Consider the following 21392-nt stretch of genomic DNA (forward strand, 5'->3'; position numbering starts at 1 on the left):
TACTGAATTGTCAATTGGAAACGTAACTTACGCGATTTAGAAACTGTTGGCCACAATATTTTCGTTCGGATCACTAGTTCCATAATTTCATTATAAGTTTACGCGAAGAAAGGTATATTTCTTAGAATTCAGCAATTACTACTTCATAGTAAATCTTTGTTTGTGATTTACAGTTGCTGTAAACGGCCCACATATCGTGTCATATAAATTTTCTCTTTTAACAGGAGTGTATATTGACTACATTATTCGTAAATTAAGGCGGTTGAAGAACTTGTCAGCAACCATAACGTAAAAGACGTTTTCGATAAACAGTGAATTATATGGCCAGTTTCTCTGTTATCGTAATAGATGTGTCCTATAGGCAGTAAATAGCTTCAGTTTTAAACGGCTATGGTAAAACTTGCCCCATAATAATCCAATAAATGCAAACAAAATCATTAAGGCACATGTAAACTTTTTTTTATTACTAATCTGTGAAATATTGCACCAGATAAAATGCATACCAACTGTGTTTGCTGTTCCCAGGCATGTGATGAGTCCTTGGTTGTTTGCAAGCAGCTGCAGATCGCCCTAACCACTTTCAAGCCTTTGAAAGCTGCTACAAATGGGTGTTGGACGTGTTACCGAGTGTCTCTTGGTTATGGGTCGAATGTAAGACTTGAATCAGAGACTATGAAGGTTCTGTGAAAACCTAGTCTACGATATCATAGACTTGCCTCATAGCGTTGAGAACTCTAACGTTCCCTAAAATGGGTGACGTGTGTACTACACCTCAGAGGCTGCTACACAGGGACTATGTAGATTAGGCTATTCTCCATCTATTCCTTCTAATGATAGTTGTAGGAGACCCAAAAGTATTATTCTAACATCAAAAGAAAGGCCCCAAAGGCAAGAGTAGTAAAATTCTAGTGGTTAACTTTCAAGTTATTTGTAAAAATGTGCAATATTTCTTAGTGCTCCTAAAATGCAATGAAGCTCACGTAATGCTACTTACAGAAAGCTGGTTGGAGCCTGAGTCTGTCTACAGTGAGATTTTTGGGGAAAATTTAAGTGTATGAGGAAACGAATGGCAAATGGGAAATGGGGTTGATGTATTTGTTACAGATGGCAATAAACTCAAATCCACGGAGACAGAAATTGAATGTGGGTGCCACATTGTTTGGGAATGACTCAGAAGCAGGGATTGGCATGAAATTGTAATTGGATGCCTCCGTCGACCACTGGACTCACCTTCAGGTATAACGAAAAGCTCTAGAGAAACCCTCAGTTCACTTGTACTTAAAGTTCACCAGTCATACCGTAATCATGGGGTTTACTTTATTCATCTAATAATCAGTTTGGGTAATTACTGTTTCGTTAATGGTGGATGTGATAAAACTTCATGTGCAACATTACAGAATGCCTTCTCTGGAAACTACATAGTACAGGTAGTTCAGAACCCCACTCAAGAAGCAAATATATTACATCTAATGGCAACAAACAGACCAGACCTCTTTGAGGACGTCCGTACTGAAATTGATAATAGTGACCATTAGGTAGTTGTAGTAACAATGATAACCAAGGTAAAAAGGACCACTAAAACAAGTAGAAAGGTTTATATGTTCAATAAACTATATAAGGAAGAAGTAGTATTATATCTGAATGATGAACTTGAAACTTTCTAGCTGATGACAGGAGGATGTAGGGGAACTATTGCTCAGGTATTTGACCGTTCACTAGATAGATACGTATACAGCAGAAAGTTTCATGTTCGGATTATGTGGGGATTGGCCGGGTCGATTATTCTGGCATGGGACTCTGCGCGATCAGACTTTTCGCACTTCCATTCGAGCTACCGGCGGAGGACGTCGTGGCAGCGCTGCGCCCCTACGGCACGGTGCATAATCACACTGCGGAACGGAGTCCGCCAGGTCCGAATAGAACTTAAAAGACATGTACCTTCATATCTGAATATCGTTGGTTGCCGTGCTATCGTCATCTACGACGGGCAACCGAAGACCAGCTCTGGTTGTGGGAAGAAGGGACACCTCAGATCCGAATGTATCCAACGTCGAATCACTTAACTGGCGCCGGCTGACGCGGACCCGCCATCGCAGCCGACGCTGCTTCTTGTGACTTACGTAGCAGCCCTCACAACCGCTACCACTTCACTACGACGACCGATATCCACTGTCGAGTCGCCGCTCCATCCTCAAATACAGGGCGATGACGACACATCCGTTCTACAAGTTACTGATTCAACTCCGATGGCGCCGCCCCCGTCGACGGATGACTCGCGGCAAGACGATAGCATGGCAGTAGACCCGCTTATAGTGGCAACGACGGCCTTTGTGCCGGAACGTCATGAGTCGTTGCCATCGTCTGACACAGAAGGACACACCAGGAAGCAACGCTGTCCAAAGCGACGGAAGCGGAGGCGTAGAGCAACTTCCGAACGGGATGCGACACAGCCTCCAGAGGACGACGACTCCACCTTCAATGACGACGTTATCACAGAGGCAGCCGCCATTTGCTGCAGTGTGGCACCACCGAACGGAAGTGAGGACAAATGACATATATTTACAGAGGCACAATCGGATGCCGATATGCCGGACAGATGCTGCCCACCGCATTCTGAAGATCAGGCATCCATGCCATGTCCTGAATCAGCTAGGGAAGCCGATCTTGGTCTGAGTTCCCCGGTGTGGGCGGATTACCACGACGACGACGGCACCATGCAAGTCACGCCAACATGGTCCACGCCATTGGCGTCGGCTCTCTAGAAACGACTGCAGGTGAGGTTTGGGGGGATGCGGAAGTACCGAAACAATCGGAAGCTCCACGGACAATTCAAATCTTTATGGATAACTTAGCACCTTCGGTTCGACAACAAGTGTAACGTATCGCCACGATTAATCTCAATACGATAAGAACGGCAGTGAAGATCCAGTTGATGCGTGAGATGTTTCGTTCTTCGGATGTTGATATTGCTCTGTTGCAAGAAGCGTATATAGCGGCCCTCCCAGTCTTCTACGGTTATGTGACGTATGTGCCACAGGCGGACCGAAACGGCAGCGGTACGGGAATACTAGTGCGCGACGGAATTGCCGTCGAAGAAGTGACTTACCTTCCGTCAGGCAGTGGGCTGGCGATCACTGCGCTGGGCACGCGCATCATTAACATTTACGCTCTATCAGAAACTGACCAACGCCGCGAGCGATCGCAGTTCTACTCTGAGGATATCGCCCCCTTCTTTATTAGCCTCTTCTATCAATATATCTTCGGCGGTGGGTTTAACTGTGTGCTCCACCCCAAAGACCAAGTCCCACATTTCTCGACTTGTCAAGAACTTCAGCTAATGGTTTGAGATCTACTTCTTACCGAAACTCGGGAGAAAATGCATGGTGACCATCCCAGACCCACATACTTTACTAGTCGCTCAGCCAGTCTCATGAGCTCTAGCGCCGGGAGTGTTGGACGCCGAACGTTGGCCGCTTGCCTTCTCCGATCATAGCGCTATCATATGCACGGCCACTCTACGGCAGCAGCGGATATGGTGCAGCCGTGGAGCTTGGAAGCTGTGGCACACCTTCAAGATGCGGAATGCTGTCAGATTATCGCCAGCACATGGGTGGATTGCGAACGTCGTCTTCCCCGATATCCTTCGACTCTGTATGGTGGATGGAATGTGCAAAACCAGCGTTTCGGCGTGTGCTAACACAATATGGAAAAGACATTGCAGCGTGGCATAGTCACACATTGGACTTTAATTACACAATGTTCCGCGAACTCGCCACCCAACCATCGTCACCAGACCGACAGATGGAAAGCCACCGAATTAAAGGTAAAACATTGTCTCTTACGAGGCACCGTTTGGAGGCGGTCGTCGTGCGGTCGAGACGTCAAGCCGAGCGGGAGGAGAAAACCTGTCTATGCATTATATCATGCTCGACAGCCGCCGACGCCGCCAGCAGCTGATCACGGACTTCATTTTGCCCGATGGTAGTGTCGTAATGACTCAGGCGGTGGTTGCAGAAGCCTTTTCAGATCACTATCACCGGTTTTACGAAGAGGTGACTACGGAGGAAGCGGACGATCACGACATACTGCAGCATGTGTCGCACACCCTCGGCAACGCAGCAGTGCGTCGCTTTTAACTGGACTTAAACGGGACGACATCGAGGACGCGCTTAACAAGGGAGCACTCACCAAGTCGCCCGGACCAGATGGACTGCCGCTCGAGTTTTATCGGACTTTCCGCGATCTAATGATGCCCCGATGGATCACCATGTATCAGGAACTGATGACCCCCGGTTTCCACGTGCCACCTGGATTCGTCGAAGGTCTCTTCATACCGATACACAAGCCTTCCAGAGGTAGGAGGGTCAAGGCCTACAGGCCAATTACATTGCTAAACTCGGACTATAAAATCTCGCCGCATAAAGAAGATTCTGGCACTACTCCTATCCCTCGAGCAAACGACACAGGGTGGAGTGACCAACATGCAAACGGCAACCATTGAATGCAGGGATTTAATAGCCATCGCCACATCCTGTCGCTTTCGAGCTGTTCTGATCACCATTGATTTCGACCACGCCTTCGACAGAGTTCACCACAAGTTCCTTCTGTCAGTTATGGCCCGCATGGGCTTCCCCGCCTGACTTTCTCGACATCTTTCAGCGCCTTTTCCGTGGAGCTGCATCCCGTGTACTGGTGTATGGACGGATTGCGGGTCCTTTGCCGATCCGACGGTCAGTTCGCCAAGGATGCCCACTCTCCATGATCCTTTACGCGATCGCACAAGAACCACCTGTCGGAGGGTTGAAAAACAGGCTCTCGGGAATGTCGTTGAGGGATCACACCTTTCACTGCAGGATATATGCTGATGACCTATTATTTGTCCGATATAGTGAGGAGGTACGCTCGGTGATACAATGGATCAATCGATACGGTTTGGCAGCGGGCAGCTTCATAAATGTGGCCAAGTCGGCAGCGATGCCTATTGGGAGAGGTCTACAGGAGGGCGCTTTAGCCCCACTCCCACTAGTCAACAAGATCCATTTCTTGGGCATAACATTTACACAGGATGTGCGCCGCACAGCTGCCATGAACTATATACGATTACTACAGGCGATACGCACAGAAGTTCGCTGGAACCTACTTCGACGGATGGACCTTCTACAGCGTGTGGAATACTTCAACCTTCACTTAGATGATCCACATGGCTCAGGTTCTACCCATATCGACAGCGATGGCACACAGACTGCAAGCAGCTTTTGGATATTACCTTACCGCTGGACTCCTATTCAAAGTCCGCTACGAAACACTCACCCTCCAGCCGCGTGACGGTAGACTGGAACACAATGCTGAAATTGTGGACCCATCAAGATGCTTCCCTTACGGGACGTCTGTTAGAGGAATTGCTGCCGGCGTCTCTTCAGTCACTTGTCACGATTGCGCACATTACTCCATCACTCTCGGCCCTTATTCTTGAGTATAGTTACGTACACCCAGACCTTCCCAACACTCGCACTCCCAAGGCGAGTGATTTTTACAGGTTGAATGACAGGCAGCACCGGACGCCGCACCTCATCTCCACGCCGCTCCGCTCCGCTCCGCTACAGCTACCGCTACCGCTACCGCTATGGCCCGCACAAAGCACAGCCCGCAAGTCCACCGGCGGAAAGGCGCCGCGCAAACAGCTCGCCACCAAGGCGGCGAGGAAGAGCGCGCCCGCCACCGGCGGCGTCAAGAAGCCCCACCGCTACAGGCCGGGCACCGTCGCCCTGCGAGAATTCAGGCGCTACCAGAAGAGCACAGAGCTGCTCATCCGCAAGCTGCCATTCCAGCGCCTAGTGCGCGAGATCGCCCAGGACTTCAAGACCGACCTGCGCTTCCAGAGCTCCGCAGTCATGGCCCTGCAGGAGGCCAGCGAGGCCTACCTCGTTGGCCTCTTCGAAGTCACCAACCTGTGCGCAATCCACGCCAAGTGCGTCACCATCATGCCCAAGGACATCCAGCTCGCACGCCGCATCCGCGGCGAGCGCGCCTAAACCGCGCCGTGGCACCGCAAAAACAAAAACACTGTGACAACAGTGACAACAGTGCATCCCAATTTAAGTTATACAATATAGCACTGAAGATGGTCACTCAGTGACAGAAAATCGATTTTGCAATAGTAAAAAATATACGACCAATGCTGTCTCTTTTTTCAAGTATACCTGTTATCTGGTCGTAGTGCACAAGACAACATGGAGTCGCCAATCAATAAAATTTTTACAGGTTGCTGCTAAGGTCCATCCTACGCAATGTGATTGAGAGGTAAAGCCCGACTACCGTATGGCCTACAGTGTGGAGAGCGGTCCAGAAGCCGTTCCTCCCCACGAGGGTACGAGCCATGTGGTACCAGGTTGTGAACGGTGAAGTTGTCACACGACAAACGCTGAATGCTATTGGGGTGACGGATTCCCCCTTTGCCCAGGTTGCCACGTAGTGGATACTGACGAACACCGTTCCACATGTGGATCGGCGTTAGAGGTATGGCTGCTAGTGCAGAAGATACTCGCCTGCTACTTACGTATCGCGCCGCGCACAATTGAGCCACGACTCCTCCTTTGTCCGAAGGATACTTATTTCCCGCTTGCGAAGACACACGCACTTACATGGTTTAAAGGCATGTCCCTATACTGCCTCTTTCGAGATGATGAGAAGATGGTCCTTGATTACTGGCAATTTCTCCAGTACAGTCAGAGCACACTTGAGCGTATACCCCGATACCGACAGCAATTTGCGAACTATTTGCGCAGTGTCTTCCATAACCCCCCACACAGTTGAGGAGTACCGGGCAGAGGATGACCGCCGCCGTGAAGCTCCACACGCTGCGAAATGTTTATCAACTTGGAACATGGCATCTGGGCGCAGATGGGCCATGGACATCGAATGACGTGCTAGATTTGCTTACATTTCTTTCTCTATTATCTATCATTTTACTATTAGTTTCCAATTCTATTTCATAGTTTCGAAGGTACTCATGTTTTGTTATTGATATGGATGTAAACTAAAAAAAAAAGTGGTCAGAGTGACGGATTGCCGTCCTACGGGACCGGGTTCGATTCCTGGCTGTGTCGGGGATTCTCGTCTCTCCTGGACTGGGTGTTGTGCTGTATTCATCGATTTCATCCCCACCCGGCGCGCAGGTCGCCCAATGTGGCGTCGAAGGTAATAAGACCTGCACCAAGGCGGCCGGACATGCCCCGCAAGCGGCCTCCCGGCCAATGGCGCCAAACGCTCATTTCCATTTCTAGTACTTACATTTCAAAAAAAATTTCCTAAAACTTTGTATTTATGTTATACGCCAGTTTAAATGATTTATTTCGGATGAAGGCAAAAAAATAGAAAAACAAAAAAAAGGAAAGTGACAGCACGGCTGTCTGTCACGCCAAGGGCCCGCTTTCGATTTCCGGCGGGGTCGTAGATTATCGCCACTTACCACTCAGGGACAGAGTGTTGCGTTGTTCTCATTATCATTTCATCATTATCAATGGAAGGCAATGGGAAACCACCACTGGAATCACTTCCCTAGACGCTCATGCGGTCGACCTCTCTGACGAGGTTTCCCTCGTGACAAGACTTGCTGTAAGGCAGAACACAAAGTCGGAAGAGGCCCCTCCATGTCCAACTTAAGTTCGATGTTTCCTGTAGTAATATCTCATTACTGAATCACGTGTTGTAACCGCAGGAGCAAGCCAAGTCTAATTGCAGTACCTTGAGAATAGTACGTAGGAAGAAGTTAAAGTTGTAGCGCTGGACGCCAGGCGTGGCCGAAGGGTCAGCCGAGGCGGCAGTCAAACTGTTGGGCAACGGCGCTTGATAAGAAAGCAAACAGCCAGCAGATACAAACGAAGGTCTGTGTAGGGACTCATGATAAGCAATCAATTAAGGAGTATCAACAGAAAGCATTCCTGGCTAGAGAGAGAGGTTTCGGAGTGGAGAGAGAAAGAAAGAGGGCTCTTGGTGGGGACAGCGCTACGTCATGAGGAGCCAATGAAGGGCTCAAGACGCAGTGCGTGACCATATAGGGAGAGGCGCCTCTATCCCTCAACTCAGCCTCTGAAGAACAATAGCAACAACAATGATTTAACAATACCAAATAAGGACAAGTTGCCCTCGACGCTACGTCATGCCAAGCGCTGGCGGGGTCGAAGGGGGAACGCTAACAAAACCCGAGAGCTGTATTTATTCAGAATAAACTGCAATTTGTTAAAGTTATCAAGACTTTAATTCTACCCGCTTCCTAGCCTTGCACCTTCACACCAGGGATTTCTACATCTTAGCCAGATCAAAAAGTCTCCCTCTCACTAAGGTCAACCGGCTAAATCCCATTCACGAACCGTGTCGCTCAATCCCTCCCAATACCCACGCTTGGGACGCGACACACGTAATAATCGAGATTGTAACTGTAGTGTCACCGCCAGACACCATACTTGCTAGGTGGTAGCCTTTAAATCGGTCGCGGTCCGTTAGTACACGTCGGACCCGCGTGTCGCCACTATCAGTCACTGCAGACCGAGCTCCGCCACACGGCTGGTATAGTCTAGAGCAGGGCTTCACAACATACGTGCTCGCGGAGCAAGCTGTGAGCAGCTAGGCGCGAGCACGGAGCAGCGCGAGCACGCTTCCCCCACTACCGGACCAGAGGGGAGGGTGGGGAAAGTCTCGTGAGGCACACAACAGCTGCCACCAGTCAATGTAATTCCGCGGCCACCTGCAGGGATATCACTCACGAACTATTACGGCGACAAATGAAACAAATAAAGGAGAATGTACACATGCCACATAATTTTATTAGCTTAGTGTATGCCTCTACATTCGCATTAATTTGTGAACCGTTACACAATAAAAGGTGTCACTGAAGTGTGGGATTCTCGGTTATCTTGTACTTTTTGCCCTTTACAATTGCGTCTATGTTCGGAGTAATTGTTCTTGTGCATTTTAGGCGCAGCGTGCAGTTTAAGTTTCGATCAGACAATGCGTTTCTCAGGTGCGTCTTGTTACATTTCATTGCAGAGAACAGTCGTTCACAAACATACGTGGAACCGAACATTGATATTATTGTAGCCGCCAGTTTGTGTAAACGAGGAAATCTATCCTGAGGGAAGTGTCTGTAGAATTCCAAAATGTTTTTCTTGTTCTGAAAATTGTCTCTGTATTCTCTGTCAGACTGCAGGTCAATAATTTCTTGCTGCAGCTCAGGACGAATCTCTTAAATATTCGCTGAATATGGAGAGAACAGATCAAAATCACTGTTTAGTGCTGTCAGATTTTGAAAGCGCTGATCAACGAAACTATGTGAATAACGTTCACAGTCTTTGTGAACATCTTGCATGGATGATAATTTAGGAAAATGAGCTAGGTTTCCTGTTTCCAGCTGACTCACCCATAGTGTCAATTTCATTTTAAAAGCTCGTATTCGATCTATGAAATGAGTAATTAGCAGATCTTTACCATGTAGTAAAATGTTCAAAGCATCCAGATGGCTAGTGAAATTTGCTACGAACGCGAGATCACATTCAAACGTGCGCGCTCATTTCCCCTCCCTCCCCTCCCTCCGTACTCCACGACCTTGCACCTGCTCACGAGCACGTGCCTGAGCAGACGCGAGTACTCGCGCTCAAAACCGGCCAGTTGTTAAGCCCTGCTCTAGAGAGATTCCCTAGCACTCGCCCCAGTTGTACAGCCGACTTTGCTAACGACGGTTCACTGTCTACATACGCTCTCATTTGCCGAGACGACAGTTTAGCATAGCCTTCAGCTACGTCATTTGCTACGCCCTAGCAAGGCGCCATATTCAGTTACTATTATCTGAACACATAATATTGCGAATCGTGTACCGTCAAGAGCGACGTTCATCATTAATGGATTAAAGTTAAGTATGAAACTAAGTACGTCTTCCACAACCGGGTTCCCGGGTTCAATTCCCGGCGCGGTCAGGGATTTTCTCTGCCTCGTGATGACTGGGTGTTGTGTGCTGTCCTTAGGTTAGTTAGGTTTGAGTAGTTATAAGTTCTAGGGGACTGATGACCATAGATGTTAAGTCCCATAGTTCTCAGAGCCAGCCAATTACGTCTGCTTTCTGAATTCTAATTCCTTGTCATGTTCCAGACCTCACATCAGTATAGTTCTTCCCTCCTCACGCCAGCTTGCGTGAGCTAAAACGAGTGCATTTTGGCCTCCTCTAGTAACACGGTGTTGGCTCTTCTGCCAACACAACATTGGCGACGAGCAGTAAAAATGGTGTTCTTAACTGTACTGACATATGTCGTTGATACTGCCCTGATTTAATTCTGTAATGACTTCACCACAATCTCCAGATGAACTGTCCTAATTTTATCGCTTACAGAATCAGCAGACACAGGCATTACTGGATGCCCTTGGACAGCTCGTCCAGGGTCAACGTTGAATGCAAACGATGCGGCAGCCGCCGCTCCACTGCTAACGCAGCCACAACACGCAGTTGCACCGACCTTCAGACCTTTTGATGCTGCACTGGAAAGCTGGATGGAGTGGTCACGCCAATTTGGATTTCATCTCGCCGCCTACAGGATCCAAGGTAACGAGCGGCAGCCTTTTCTTTTGTCATCCGTCGGTGTGCAAACCTACCGTGTGATAGTCAAATTATTTCCCCGACGCAAAGTAGCAACTCTGCCCTACGAAGAAATTTTGTCTGCATTAAATGCATATTTCAAACAATCGGTTAATGTAGTTGCGAAACGGTATACCTTTTTTCGTACAAAACGTACGGCAGGTCAGACTAATCGGGAGTGGGTTGCAACCTTGCTAGGCCTTACTAGGGATTGTGCTTTTGAGTGTCAATGTGTACTCCCATATTCAGATACTATGGTGCGTGATGCAATTGCACAGAACGTATGTGATGTTCGTATAAGGGAACAGATTTTGAAACCAGTCAGTCTCTCCCTTCAACAAGTGGTGGACATATTGGATCGGCAGGACATACTTGACATAGCTCAGGAGTCATTTGAAACTTCGCCAGCCGTGTGTCAGGTTAACCAGCCGGCCGGGCGACCTGCACGGAGCAGTAAACAGCCCTCGCGCCTGGCCACGCCGCTGCCGCCAGGCTCTCAGCCACGTGTGCCGCGCCGGCAAGTAAATGCAGTGCGGTGCGCTACTAAGCATTCGCATGAGAATTGCCGGTCATACCAAACTATTTGCTTTTACTGTAATGAAAAAGGACATGTTCGAAGTGTTTTCCAGAAAAAGCTCAGATCGGAAACTCAAAACCATCCCAGGCCCTTTGCTTCGTGCCGTAATTGGAATCGAACCAAGGAACTCAGGCTCACGAAACTTCGCCCATGGAAATTCATGTCGTTCATTCCACTCCGCCCAGTGCCACTCTTTCTAACAGTGACTGTGTTCGTCCCACAAATAGTGTGCGTCGACATCGCCGGAACTCCCGTCAAGTCGCAAGTGATTTTGTACCAGTGTCTGTTCACGTTGCACGAGACAGTCGCTCTTCTCGTCAGCAAGACAATAAACTTTATGTAGACTTGGACATTAACGGCAAAGTGATACCATTCCAGTTCGATACCGGAGCTGCAGTTTCACTGATCAATCACGACACTTACAAACTGCAGGGCACACCTCCGTTGCGCGCCGCAAATTTCGGTTGGATGTGAAACATACTCAGAACGCTGAATCGGTTAAGGGGACTGCTGGTGTGTAGTGGTAAGTACGAGTTCGAATCTCACTCTGGCCCAAATTTTCACTTTCTGCCACTGGATTTATTTTATTTCGGTACACAACCCAAAAATTTGGTCTGCTCTTTCAGACATGTCCAAAGGAGCAGACACGATACAAAAATTAATGAAATAAAATGTCGTGTGGCTAGGGCCTCCCGTCGGATAGACCATTTGCCTGGTGCAGGTCTTTCTATTTGACGCCACTTCGGCGACCTGAGCGTCGATGGGGATGAAATGATGATGATTAGGACAACACAACACCCAGTCCCAGAATGGAGAAAATCTCCGACCCAGCCGGGAATCGAACCCGGTCCCTTACGATTGACAGTCCGTCACGCTGACCATGCAGCTACCGGGGGCAGACACACGAATTAATATATTCCCTTCATGGAAAATAATTATGCCTTTGGTATGGATGCCAACTATATCTGAATTCTTGCTGGAATCAGGTGAAGCTGCGAGCAGTGAGGATAATGGATAGTGGACACTACACATGTAGTGTGTGGCAAGTTGAGAAGGTTCTTTAGACTGGAAGCGTGCTCGTATAGCTGAAGCAGTTATGGAGGCCGCTCGAGTAAAGCAGGAAATCCAGGCTCGAGTCCTGATCTGGCACCAATTTTCACTTGTCATCACTGAATTTATTTGAGCGCTCATTTGTGCCTGAGGTCTGAGTTGCTCTTATGTTACTACACACTCTTTCAGTTGTTTTTGGAGGTCTATAAAAGTACTTCCTTCCCAATCAGCTGCCAGATGGAAGAACGTCACGTCCACGTCGTTTGACCACTGACTGTTGCTTGATATTCCTCAACCTTAGTGTCTCCTGCTCCCACAAACTCATGATCGTCTGACTCAACAGCGAGGTAACTGCATGTACAGTGGAAGCATACTGGAAAATATTATTTTCTTACTGGCTAACATAGCTGCTTCATCTGCTTCTTCATTACCCTTAAATGTACATGTCCCCATAACCCGCAGTGTGATATTTCCCTATATAGCATGTGCGGATGGAAAAAGTAGTCGTGGCTCTGCTGGATATGTTTTTCTCTGTGCGTATGTATTATTCGTGTATCAAAGCTAACACCTGGTGTGATGGCTGATGGGAGCGACTGTAAATATGAAATGCCTTTACCATCACTTTCATAAGTCATATGTCTGAGTGTCAGCTTGGATTCCCGAAATAGTAGACAGCCTGAGAGACACTGAGGAAGTAAGCCCAGATGAGGAATGTCGTAGCACGAATACGCCTCATCTGCTCCAGTGCTCTCAAGATCACATAGAATTCATGACCCATGCAGTGTACATGCTGTAGATAGGCGAATCGTGAGGGTACATTCAAGAAACCTTTGTAGCAGCTCCAAGTGTACCTCGTGAGATATATTGCCCCACATTGTTCGCCGTTTTTGTCAGATATATTGACACATGTTCTTCCTTAGGACGGTAGCGTAAATATTAACATGAAACCAGGTAAGTGGGACAAACTCGGTAATTGTACCCTGTTTTACTTACACTTCCTTCCATAAGCCGAGTTCGGCTATTTTCATTGGGTCGGAGTAACAACACGAGTGACACATAAAATCGTTCCAGCACTTACTTACCAAGTTTCTCGTATAATTTAAAAGCGTTTTTCGTGTTTGTCTTATCAGAGATTGTGATTTTGTAGTTACACTGAGTACTACTGAAACGTCAATTGTAAACATAACTTACGTGATTTAGAAACTTTTCGCCACAATAGTTTCGTTCGGATCACTAGTTCCATAATTTCATTATAAACTTACGTGAAGAAAGGTATATTTCTTGGAATTCAGCAATTACTACTTCATAGTAAATCTTTGTTTGTGATTTACAGTTGCTGTAAACGGCCCACATATCGGGTCATATAAATTTTCTCTATTAATAAAAGTGTATATTGCCTACATTACTCGTAAATTATGGCGGCCGAAGAATTTATTAGCAATAATGTGCTTATGGCATTGGTGGCCGGGAGACCACTCGCGGGGCGGTTCGGCCGCCGCTCCACAAGTTCTTTAACGCCACTAAGGCGACTTGCGAGTGAATGAGGATGAACTGATGATGAAAGACACCCAACATCCAGTCATCTCGAGGCAGAGAAAATCCCTGATCCCACCGGGAATCGAACATGGGACCCCGTGCGCGGGAAGCGAGAACGCTACCGCAAGACCACGAGCCGCGGACAATTTGTTAGTAACCATAACGTAAAAAACGTTTTCGATAAACAGTGAATTATATGGGCAGTTTCTTTGTTGTCGTAGTAGATGTGTCCTATAAGCAGGAAATAGCTTCAGTTCTAAAAGGCTATGGTAAAACGTGCCCCATAATAATCCAATAAATGAAAATAAAATCAACAAGGCTAATGTAAACTTGTTTCATTACTGTTCTGTGAAATATTGCACCAGATAAAATGCATACCAACGGTGTTTGCTGCGGATCGCCCTAACCACTGTCAAGCGTTTGAAAGCTGCTACAAATGGGTGTTGGAAGTGTTACCGAGTGTTTCTTGGTTCTGGGTAGAATGGAGGACTTGAATCCGAGACTGTGAAGGTTCTGTCAAAACCTAGACTTTAGTTGTCATTGTTACTACAATTTCCTAATGGTTACTACTATCAATTTCAGTACGGACGTCCTTAAAGAGGTCTGGTCTGTTTGTTGCCATTAGATGTAATATATTTCCTTCTTGAGTGGGGTTCTGAACTAACTGTACTAGGTAGTGTCCAGAGAAGGCATTCAGTAATGTTGCACATAATGTTTTATCACATCCACCATTTACGAAACAGTAATTACCCAAACTGATCGTTAGATGAATAAAGTAACCCCAATGATTACGGTATGACCGGTGAAATTTAAGTACAAGTGAACTGAGGACTTCTCTAGAGCTTTTCGTTATACCTGAAGGTGAGTCCAGTGGTTGACGGAGGCATCCAACTACTATTTCATGCCAATCCCTGCTTCGGAGTATTTCCCAAACAATGTGGGATGCAGAATCAATTTCTGTCTCCATGGATTTGAGTTTATTGCCATCTGTAACAAATACATCAACCCTATTTCCCATTTGCCATACGTTTCCTCATACACTTAAATTTTCACCTAAAATCTCACTGTAGACAGATTCAGGCTCCAACCAGCTTTCTGTAAGTAGCATTATGTGAGCTTCATTGCATTCTAGCAGCACTAAAAAATATTGCATATTTTTACAAATAATTCAGTAGTTAACCACTAGGATTTTACTACTCTTGCCTTTGGGGACATTTCTTTTGATTTTACAGTAATACTTTTGGGTCTCATGCAACTATCATTATACGGACTAGAAGGAGAGTAGCCTAATCCACATAGTCCCTGTGTAGCAGCCTCTGAGGTGTAGTGCACACGTCACCCATTTTAGGGAACGTTAGAGTTCTCAAGTACTAGTACATAAATGTAGAATTTACGTAAGTAGTTGCGTGAGCAACGAGTCTCGTCTGTTCAGTAGCTCATATGAGTTCTGTGGTTTGCAGCTGCCATTAGTGTGTAACGAATGTGGTGGTTTCCAGGGATGTCAAGAGTATTGCTAGTTTCATTTCAAATGCAACTCGTAACCCTCATAGTCTACACAGTGCTTTCTTTAACTTAGTACATCCCACCAATAAGATATGCCATGCGCTACAAGCACAGTGGATATCTGAATGTAACATAAGCGCTGACTTTCCCTAGGAGGCAACGTGCTTACCTCTCATCATGTAAAGTTGACTTGTAGCCATCGTCTTGATTGTTTTCTTCTCCAATCGCCGCATACTTTAACGTACGTACAGTTAAAGACGAAATTGCTGATGGGAAAATTCTCACTGCTACTTGAAAATTAAATAACGAAATATTAAGACGCCACTTGTTTGTCTTTTATTCATAGAATCAGAGAATCAAGACAACATTTCCGAGAGTCAATCTCCTAATTTATATTCATGGGGAAGTTTACGGATAGTAATTATTTCCAGAGTACCATGAAAAGTGACAACAAAATGTTCCACACGATCTCACAATTCCCATGAGATTGCACATACACGTTGTCTGAGGCTACTCTTAACAATTCGATTCGTTTTTATGCGAAATCGTGCTTCACACAGTAAATCACATGTTGCCTGTTCAGAAACCAATCACAGACTAGTAATGGGCTATCGTAACAATTTGGCACCGGCCCGCTCATGGCGAAGTTGTGATCGTTTCTTGGTACCCACCAACGACTATCAATATTAACCAAAATTTCTGATCAGTTTTTACGTTGAATTGATAGTTATTCCAATTATTATTAACAAGTTAGCAGTGCAGGTAATGTCAGAAGCAGGTTGTACATGCATATCAGAACTCAAGTATATATAAATAATGTAAGTTATGCTTCATGATGCTAAGACTCCGTGAAGAATTCCCTCTGTATGTATAGATTCCAGCATGATACCGCACTTTCTCATCCCACCATAATTACCCTCTGAAACTATCAATAGTGTCATGTGACAGGTTCACTTCTTGCTACGTTACATCTGTGTTATGTTTCCATACTGCACGGTAAAGTGTGGTAACAAAATGTAATACAATGTAGATAGAAATGTGGCATACAAATCACATATCCCTACCAAAAATCTTTTCTAAGCTTCTCTGATCGTTTTAAAATTTACAAAATTTAAAAGCAAGAAGAGCTTCAACGCTACTAAGGTCAGATTTCCACTGCTACTAGATATTTCCCTGTTAGCTTGCTTTCAGTATTCCAAAATTTCTTCATATGCTATTGCAGGCTCATCCAAGAATTTCGCCCGGCGGACGCGCCCGGGCCCCGCGGGCGCCAGGCAGTGTAGTTCAGCGCCCCGTCCGCGACCGTGTGTCGCTAGTGTTGGCATAGGATCGAGAGAGAGAAAGCTGCGGAGCGAGTGAGACCGCACACCACTGCTCTGCGGTGGACTGTCCCGCAGTCAGACAGAACGCAAACAAAATAACAGGGGAAGCGCACCTCTTTAAGAGCGGTAAAAAAAGCAAACCATTTACCGTTTAGTTAACAAGTAGTGTTCGTGTGGCAGAATTACTACGCAAAGCTTTAGACAACAATATGCAAAACAAGAATCGAAGAACATCTTAGTTGTTTTCTGACCCACAGATTCATTCTATTAGTACTGCACATGCACACTCCTCATGCGTACAATAGTCGTCTTCTGATAAATAGAGTCATAAATATTCTATTTTAGAAATAACTTTATGTAAGGGATATAGAGTCTCATTCTTACTGTTAGGAGTTACAAGTAAACTTTTTTTGTTATACTTCGGGATACATCTCTTTGTATCCCTTTTCAGAGATTAGAAATCGGATCCTTAGTTTGCTGTTTTATATGTAATAATTTTAACCGACCAAGTTTGAAAACTTATGAAAAATAGAATTAAGGTTATAAAGCTCTTTAATTCTTACAGTCAACATTGTTAAAGAAGACAATTAACATTTTACACTTTTCTTTTTTCGAGGAAACGGTTATGTCAATGTTTGGTACATTATTCCCTGAGACTGATAACCTCAAAGAATTAAACAAATTTTTATCGCCAAGTAATGAACGGTTCTTAGTTTTAGCAAGCTTTAAAATAGAGAAAAAGTTCTCACAGATATACGTGAAACCAAACATTGAGAGAACTTAGACCGCGTGCTTGTGCAAAAGAGGATATTTCTCTCGTGGAAGACAGCTGTAAAAATCATCCAAGGTTTTACACATGAGAAAGCGGTCCTTCAGGCGGATATCGCACTGCAGGTCAATCAGCTCTAGTTGAAGCACTTGTTAGACATCCTACGCCGAAGGGAAAACGGGCGAACAAATATATCTAAGGCTGATTGAAGCTCACTTACCTCCAAAAATCTGTTTTCCAACCGTTCTTGTAATTCGCAAATGATTGCAACATAATCTGAAAAATCCACATCTTCTTTAACTTGTCGTAGACACCTCGAATGAATATGACGAGCTGAGATGTCCGCAACGTCCGCGGACTCTTCAAGAGCGATAGAAAGTGAAATGAAGTTTGCCGCTCTCTCCATTAATTGCTGCTCCATACCTGAGACAATATCTTCGACTCCGTGAGCAACAGTTTGAGGCGAAGGAGCTATTTTTCAAATTTTTCCGTGAGGTCTGGTGGAGAAATATAAGCCGCCGAGTCGACCAGGCAATCCTTGATGAGATTTCCAGCAGCAAAAGGTTTCCCTGCTTTCCCAATTCTCAGCGATCATTTGTAACTTGCGCACAAACTTTGCCCACCTCTTTCCTGCTCGTACCACGCCAAAAGAGAACATACAATTAATATTGTACAATCCTGTTTTTAAAACACTTTTATCACTGTAACAATTAATTGTTTCATTCATTGAAACACAAATAAAAAACTAACAAAAAGTTTGGTTTTAGATGCGTTTTCCCCAGTTCCGCTGAAAAGGACAGCGATGTGTGGTCGCCAAATACATTTTTATCTATTGCAATATTTGTGTACAGCGGCATGGCTAGGCTCGGCGGGCGGTCAGCACGGCCAGCTAGGCGACACGGCTCGACCACTGCGACAACATACGAATTCGCCCGGGGCGCTGGCCGCGGGCGATCGCGGGCGCTAGCGCCCCAGGGGCACTGTTAGGACGAGCCTGTGCGATTGTGTTCATCCCTACTATCGAAATTAATGACATATACCTGTTACTGTTCATATGAAAAACATAGTTTTCCAAATGCAATATTACCGCCGATTAAGAATGCTTTTTTTATCTTTTTTTAAAACAGGAAACTAACTAATTCCTTTGTGAACTCAAATAACACCTCCATATTATATATATTTATTTGTCATCTGTTGATCCACAGCTTGCTTGTGTCACTGAGGTGTTGGCGGTGTCCTTTCTCCTTTCCTCTTGAACATTTAGATATCAGCAACATACATTAAACAATAGAAACACTAGAGATACAATATCACAAACTTCTTGGAAGATAAATAAAGTATACGAATATTAATTACATAAATGTTAAATGACCCCAACACAATAACTTCAGTATTAACCATTTAATATCTATCTTCATTCCACAAGTCACAAGATGGTCAGTTTATTTCTAAACATTAAATTGCCTTTTACTATTCACCACACAACAGACAGCAAGGCGTCATCTGCATACTGCTATATCAAGCACCACTGCATCGAGTTTGCTGCAACAGCTGGTGGCTGGCAGTTCGTCAAGTCATGAAACATTAGCCACACCTCCAGAACTGTCATTATGCACTCAACTGATTTAACAGCTAATACCAAAGAATGAGCTTGCCGTTATGTCATATTAGTATATTCAGTGTTATTACTTTTTCATTCAGTTTTGAATCATTAAATAACTAAATCCTCAGTGTAAGGACAAGGCATTTGATGATTAATCTACAAAAGTGTTAAATATCTACAATATTGTAAACACCTGTACATATGTTTGTTAGAGTTACCGCCAGTTTCATCTCAATGGCGTCAGTCGATACACTGTGCATCCATTCTACAAAATCTCTCTTATTTAAAACTATGACACATATATAATATTAGCAAAGAATAAATCACTATTATTAGCTAATACCAAAGAATGAGCTTGCTGTTATGTCATATTAGAATATTCAGTGTTATTACTTTTTCATTCAGTTTTGAATCATTAAATAACTAAATCCTCAGTTTAAGGACAAGGCATTTGATGATTAATCTACAAAAGTGTTAAATATGTACAATATTGTAAACACCTGTACATATGTTTGTTGGAGTTACCGCCAGTTCCATCTCAATGGCGTCAGTTATGCAAGCAATGTTGTACAGACCCTAATATATTTCATAGAAATTCTTGATTTCAGTATTTATCTTCTGGCGTTCTAGCACTTGTTCTAAAAAATACAACTTCCCGTACCTTAAAAATTCATGCCATTTTCCCTTGGTTCTCCCTTTCTAGTCTTTCCGCCATTATTTATTTTATTCTGTCCGGCGTTAGTCGCCTCATCCCATTTAATGACATCTTCATCTTATGTGTAAATGTCTCCATTAATTCAAATATGTTTAACAGTCTCTAACCAAACATTACCTCATGTGGTGACAGTTCAGTGGCTGAATGTGGTAGTTCTTCAATTATGTGACTGAAACCTTTTACATATTTCCCCAGCTTGAGTGTCCCATAGCACAATAATCTCCAAATCAGCTGCCTATCTCATCACCCTTTGAGTTATTTTTGATGATGCATTACTTGCTCTTCCTTTAATGTATGCTACCATGCATTCCATACAAACTGGGGTACATTATCACCAAGGATTTGTTATGGCTTTCCAATGTGTTTAAAGTTATCCATCCTCATGAAGTTTTCTGTCGTCTTCGTCTACTTCTCCTGAAGGTGTACAATTTAACGTACTTTGACACCACATCCTTAGCTACCAACACTTAAATAAACCCTCCTATCGTCGTCAGAAGACACCCATACAAGCCACCAGCGACTATTTGTAGTACAAATCTTGGAACAATACTATTTATAAGCCCTTTCATCAGCTGATCTGATGCTTTAGTTTTCTGGCGAAATTCACACTGTTCTAACGCTTTCCTCACCCTCTTTTCTCCTTATATCTTTTAAAATTCTCTGTGCACAACTTTCAAATGGGATTTTTTCATTGCCGTATTTTGACATCATTACCAGTGTTATTTCTGAAGCTATTACTATTCTTCCCAGCTGGTAAGCGACATAAAACATCAGCCACGACATTTTTCTTTACAGTTTGGTACCTTGTTTCAAAATTATAATGCTGTGTGAATAATGCCCAGCTAGTAAGCCTGCCTTCAGTCAATCTAATAAAGTCCTGTAAGAAAGTAATACTTTATGATTTGTGTATACTATAAATTTTCTACATGTAATATAGTTTCCAAAGTTTCCAAAAGCCCACACAATGACTATAGTCTCCTTTTCTGTTATTGTACTGTCATTCCCATTTGTTCAATATTCGTCTCGCAAAAGTGAAAGTCCTCTATTTGCTTCAATCTGGAGCCTCTATTATTTGAAACATTTCTGCTGCAGTTCCATACTGTGAACCATGCCTGGCAATACATATATCTCTACAGAAATCTGGGTGAGCTAAATTTATAGTTTCACATAAAGTTTCGTTTTTTCTTGAAACTTTTGTTTAAATTGAAACTTCCTGGCAGATTAAAACTGCATGCCCGACCGAGACTCGAACTCGGGACCTTTGCCTTTTGTTTAAATTGTTCACTCCAAACCCATGGGGTGTTTTTTCTAGTTAATTCCACCAATGCTTATGCATTCATGTCTTGATTATTCACAGAATTTCTAAATAAATTTCAAAACATAGTAATGCCTTAATCTGTTTTTTATTTCTAGTTTCTGATGTTTCTGTTAATGTCCAAATGTTTTCCGGATTCAGCCCAATGCCATATGCCAAAATAATGTGCCCAAAAAATTTAGTCTACTTATATCCAACCTCGAATATCCTAATAATAATAATAAAGCCATTACTGGAGAAACCATTCAGTACCTTGTCTAACACTTCATTGTGATATTCTCATCTATTGGCTAGAGTCAATACGTTAGCAAAATAGCATGTTACTTTCGATGGCAATTGCTCGCTTAGTACACCATCCACCATTTGGATAATGGCTGACAC

This window comes from Schistocerca serialis, chromosome 3 (assembly GCF_023864345.2).
Source record: "Schistocerca serialis cubense isolate TAMUIC-IGC-003099 chromosome 3, iqSchSeri2.2, whole genome shotgun sequence".
Lineage (NCBI taxonomy): Eukaryota > Metazoa > Arthropoda > Insecta > Orthoptera > Acrididae > Schistocerca > Schistocerca serialis.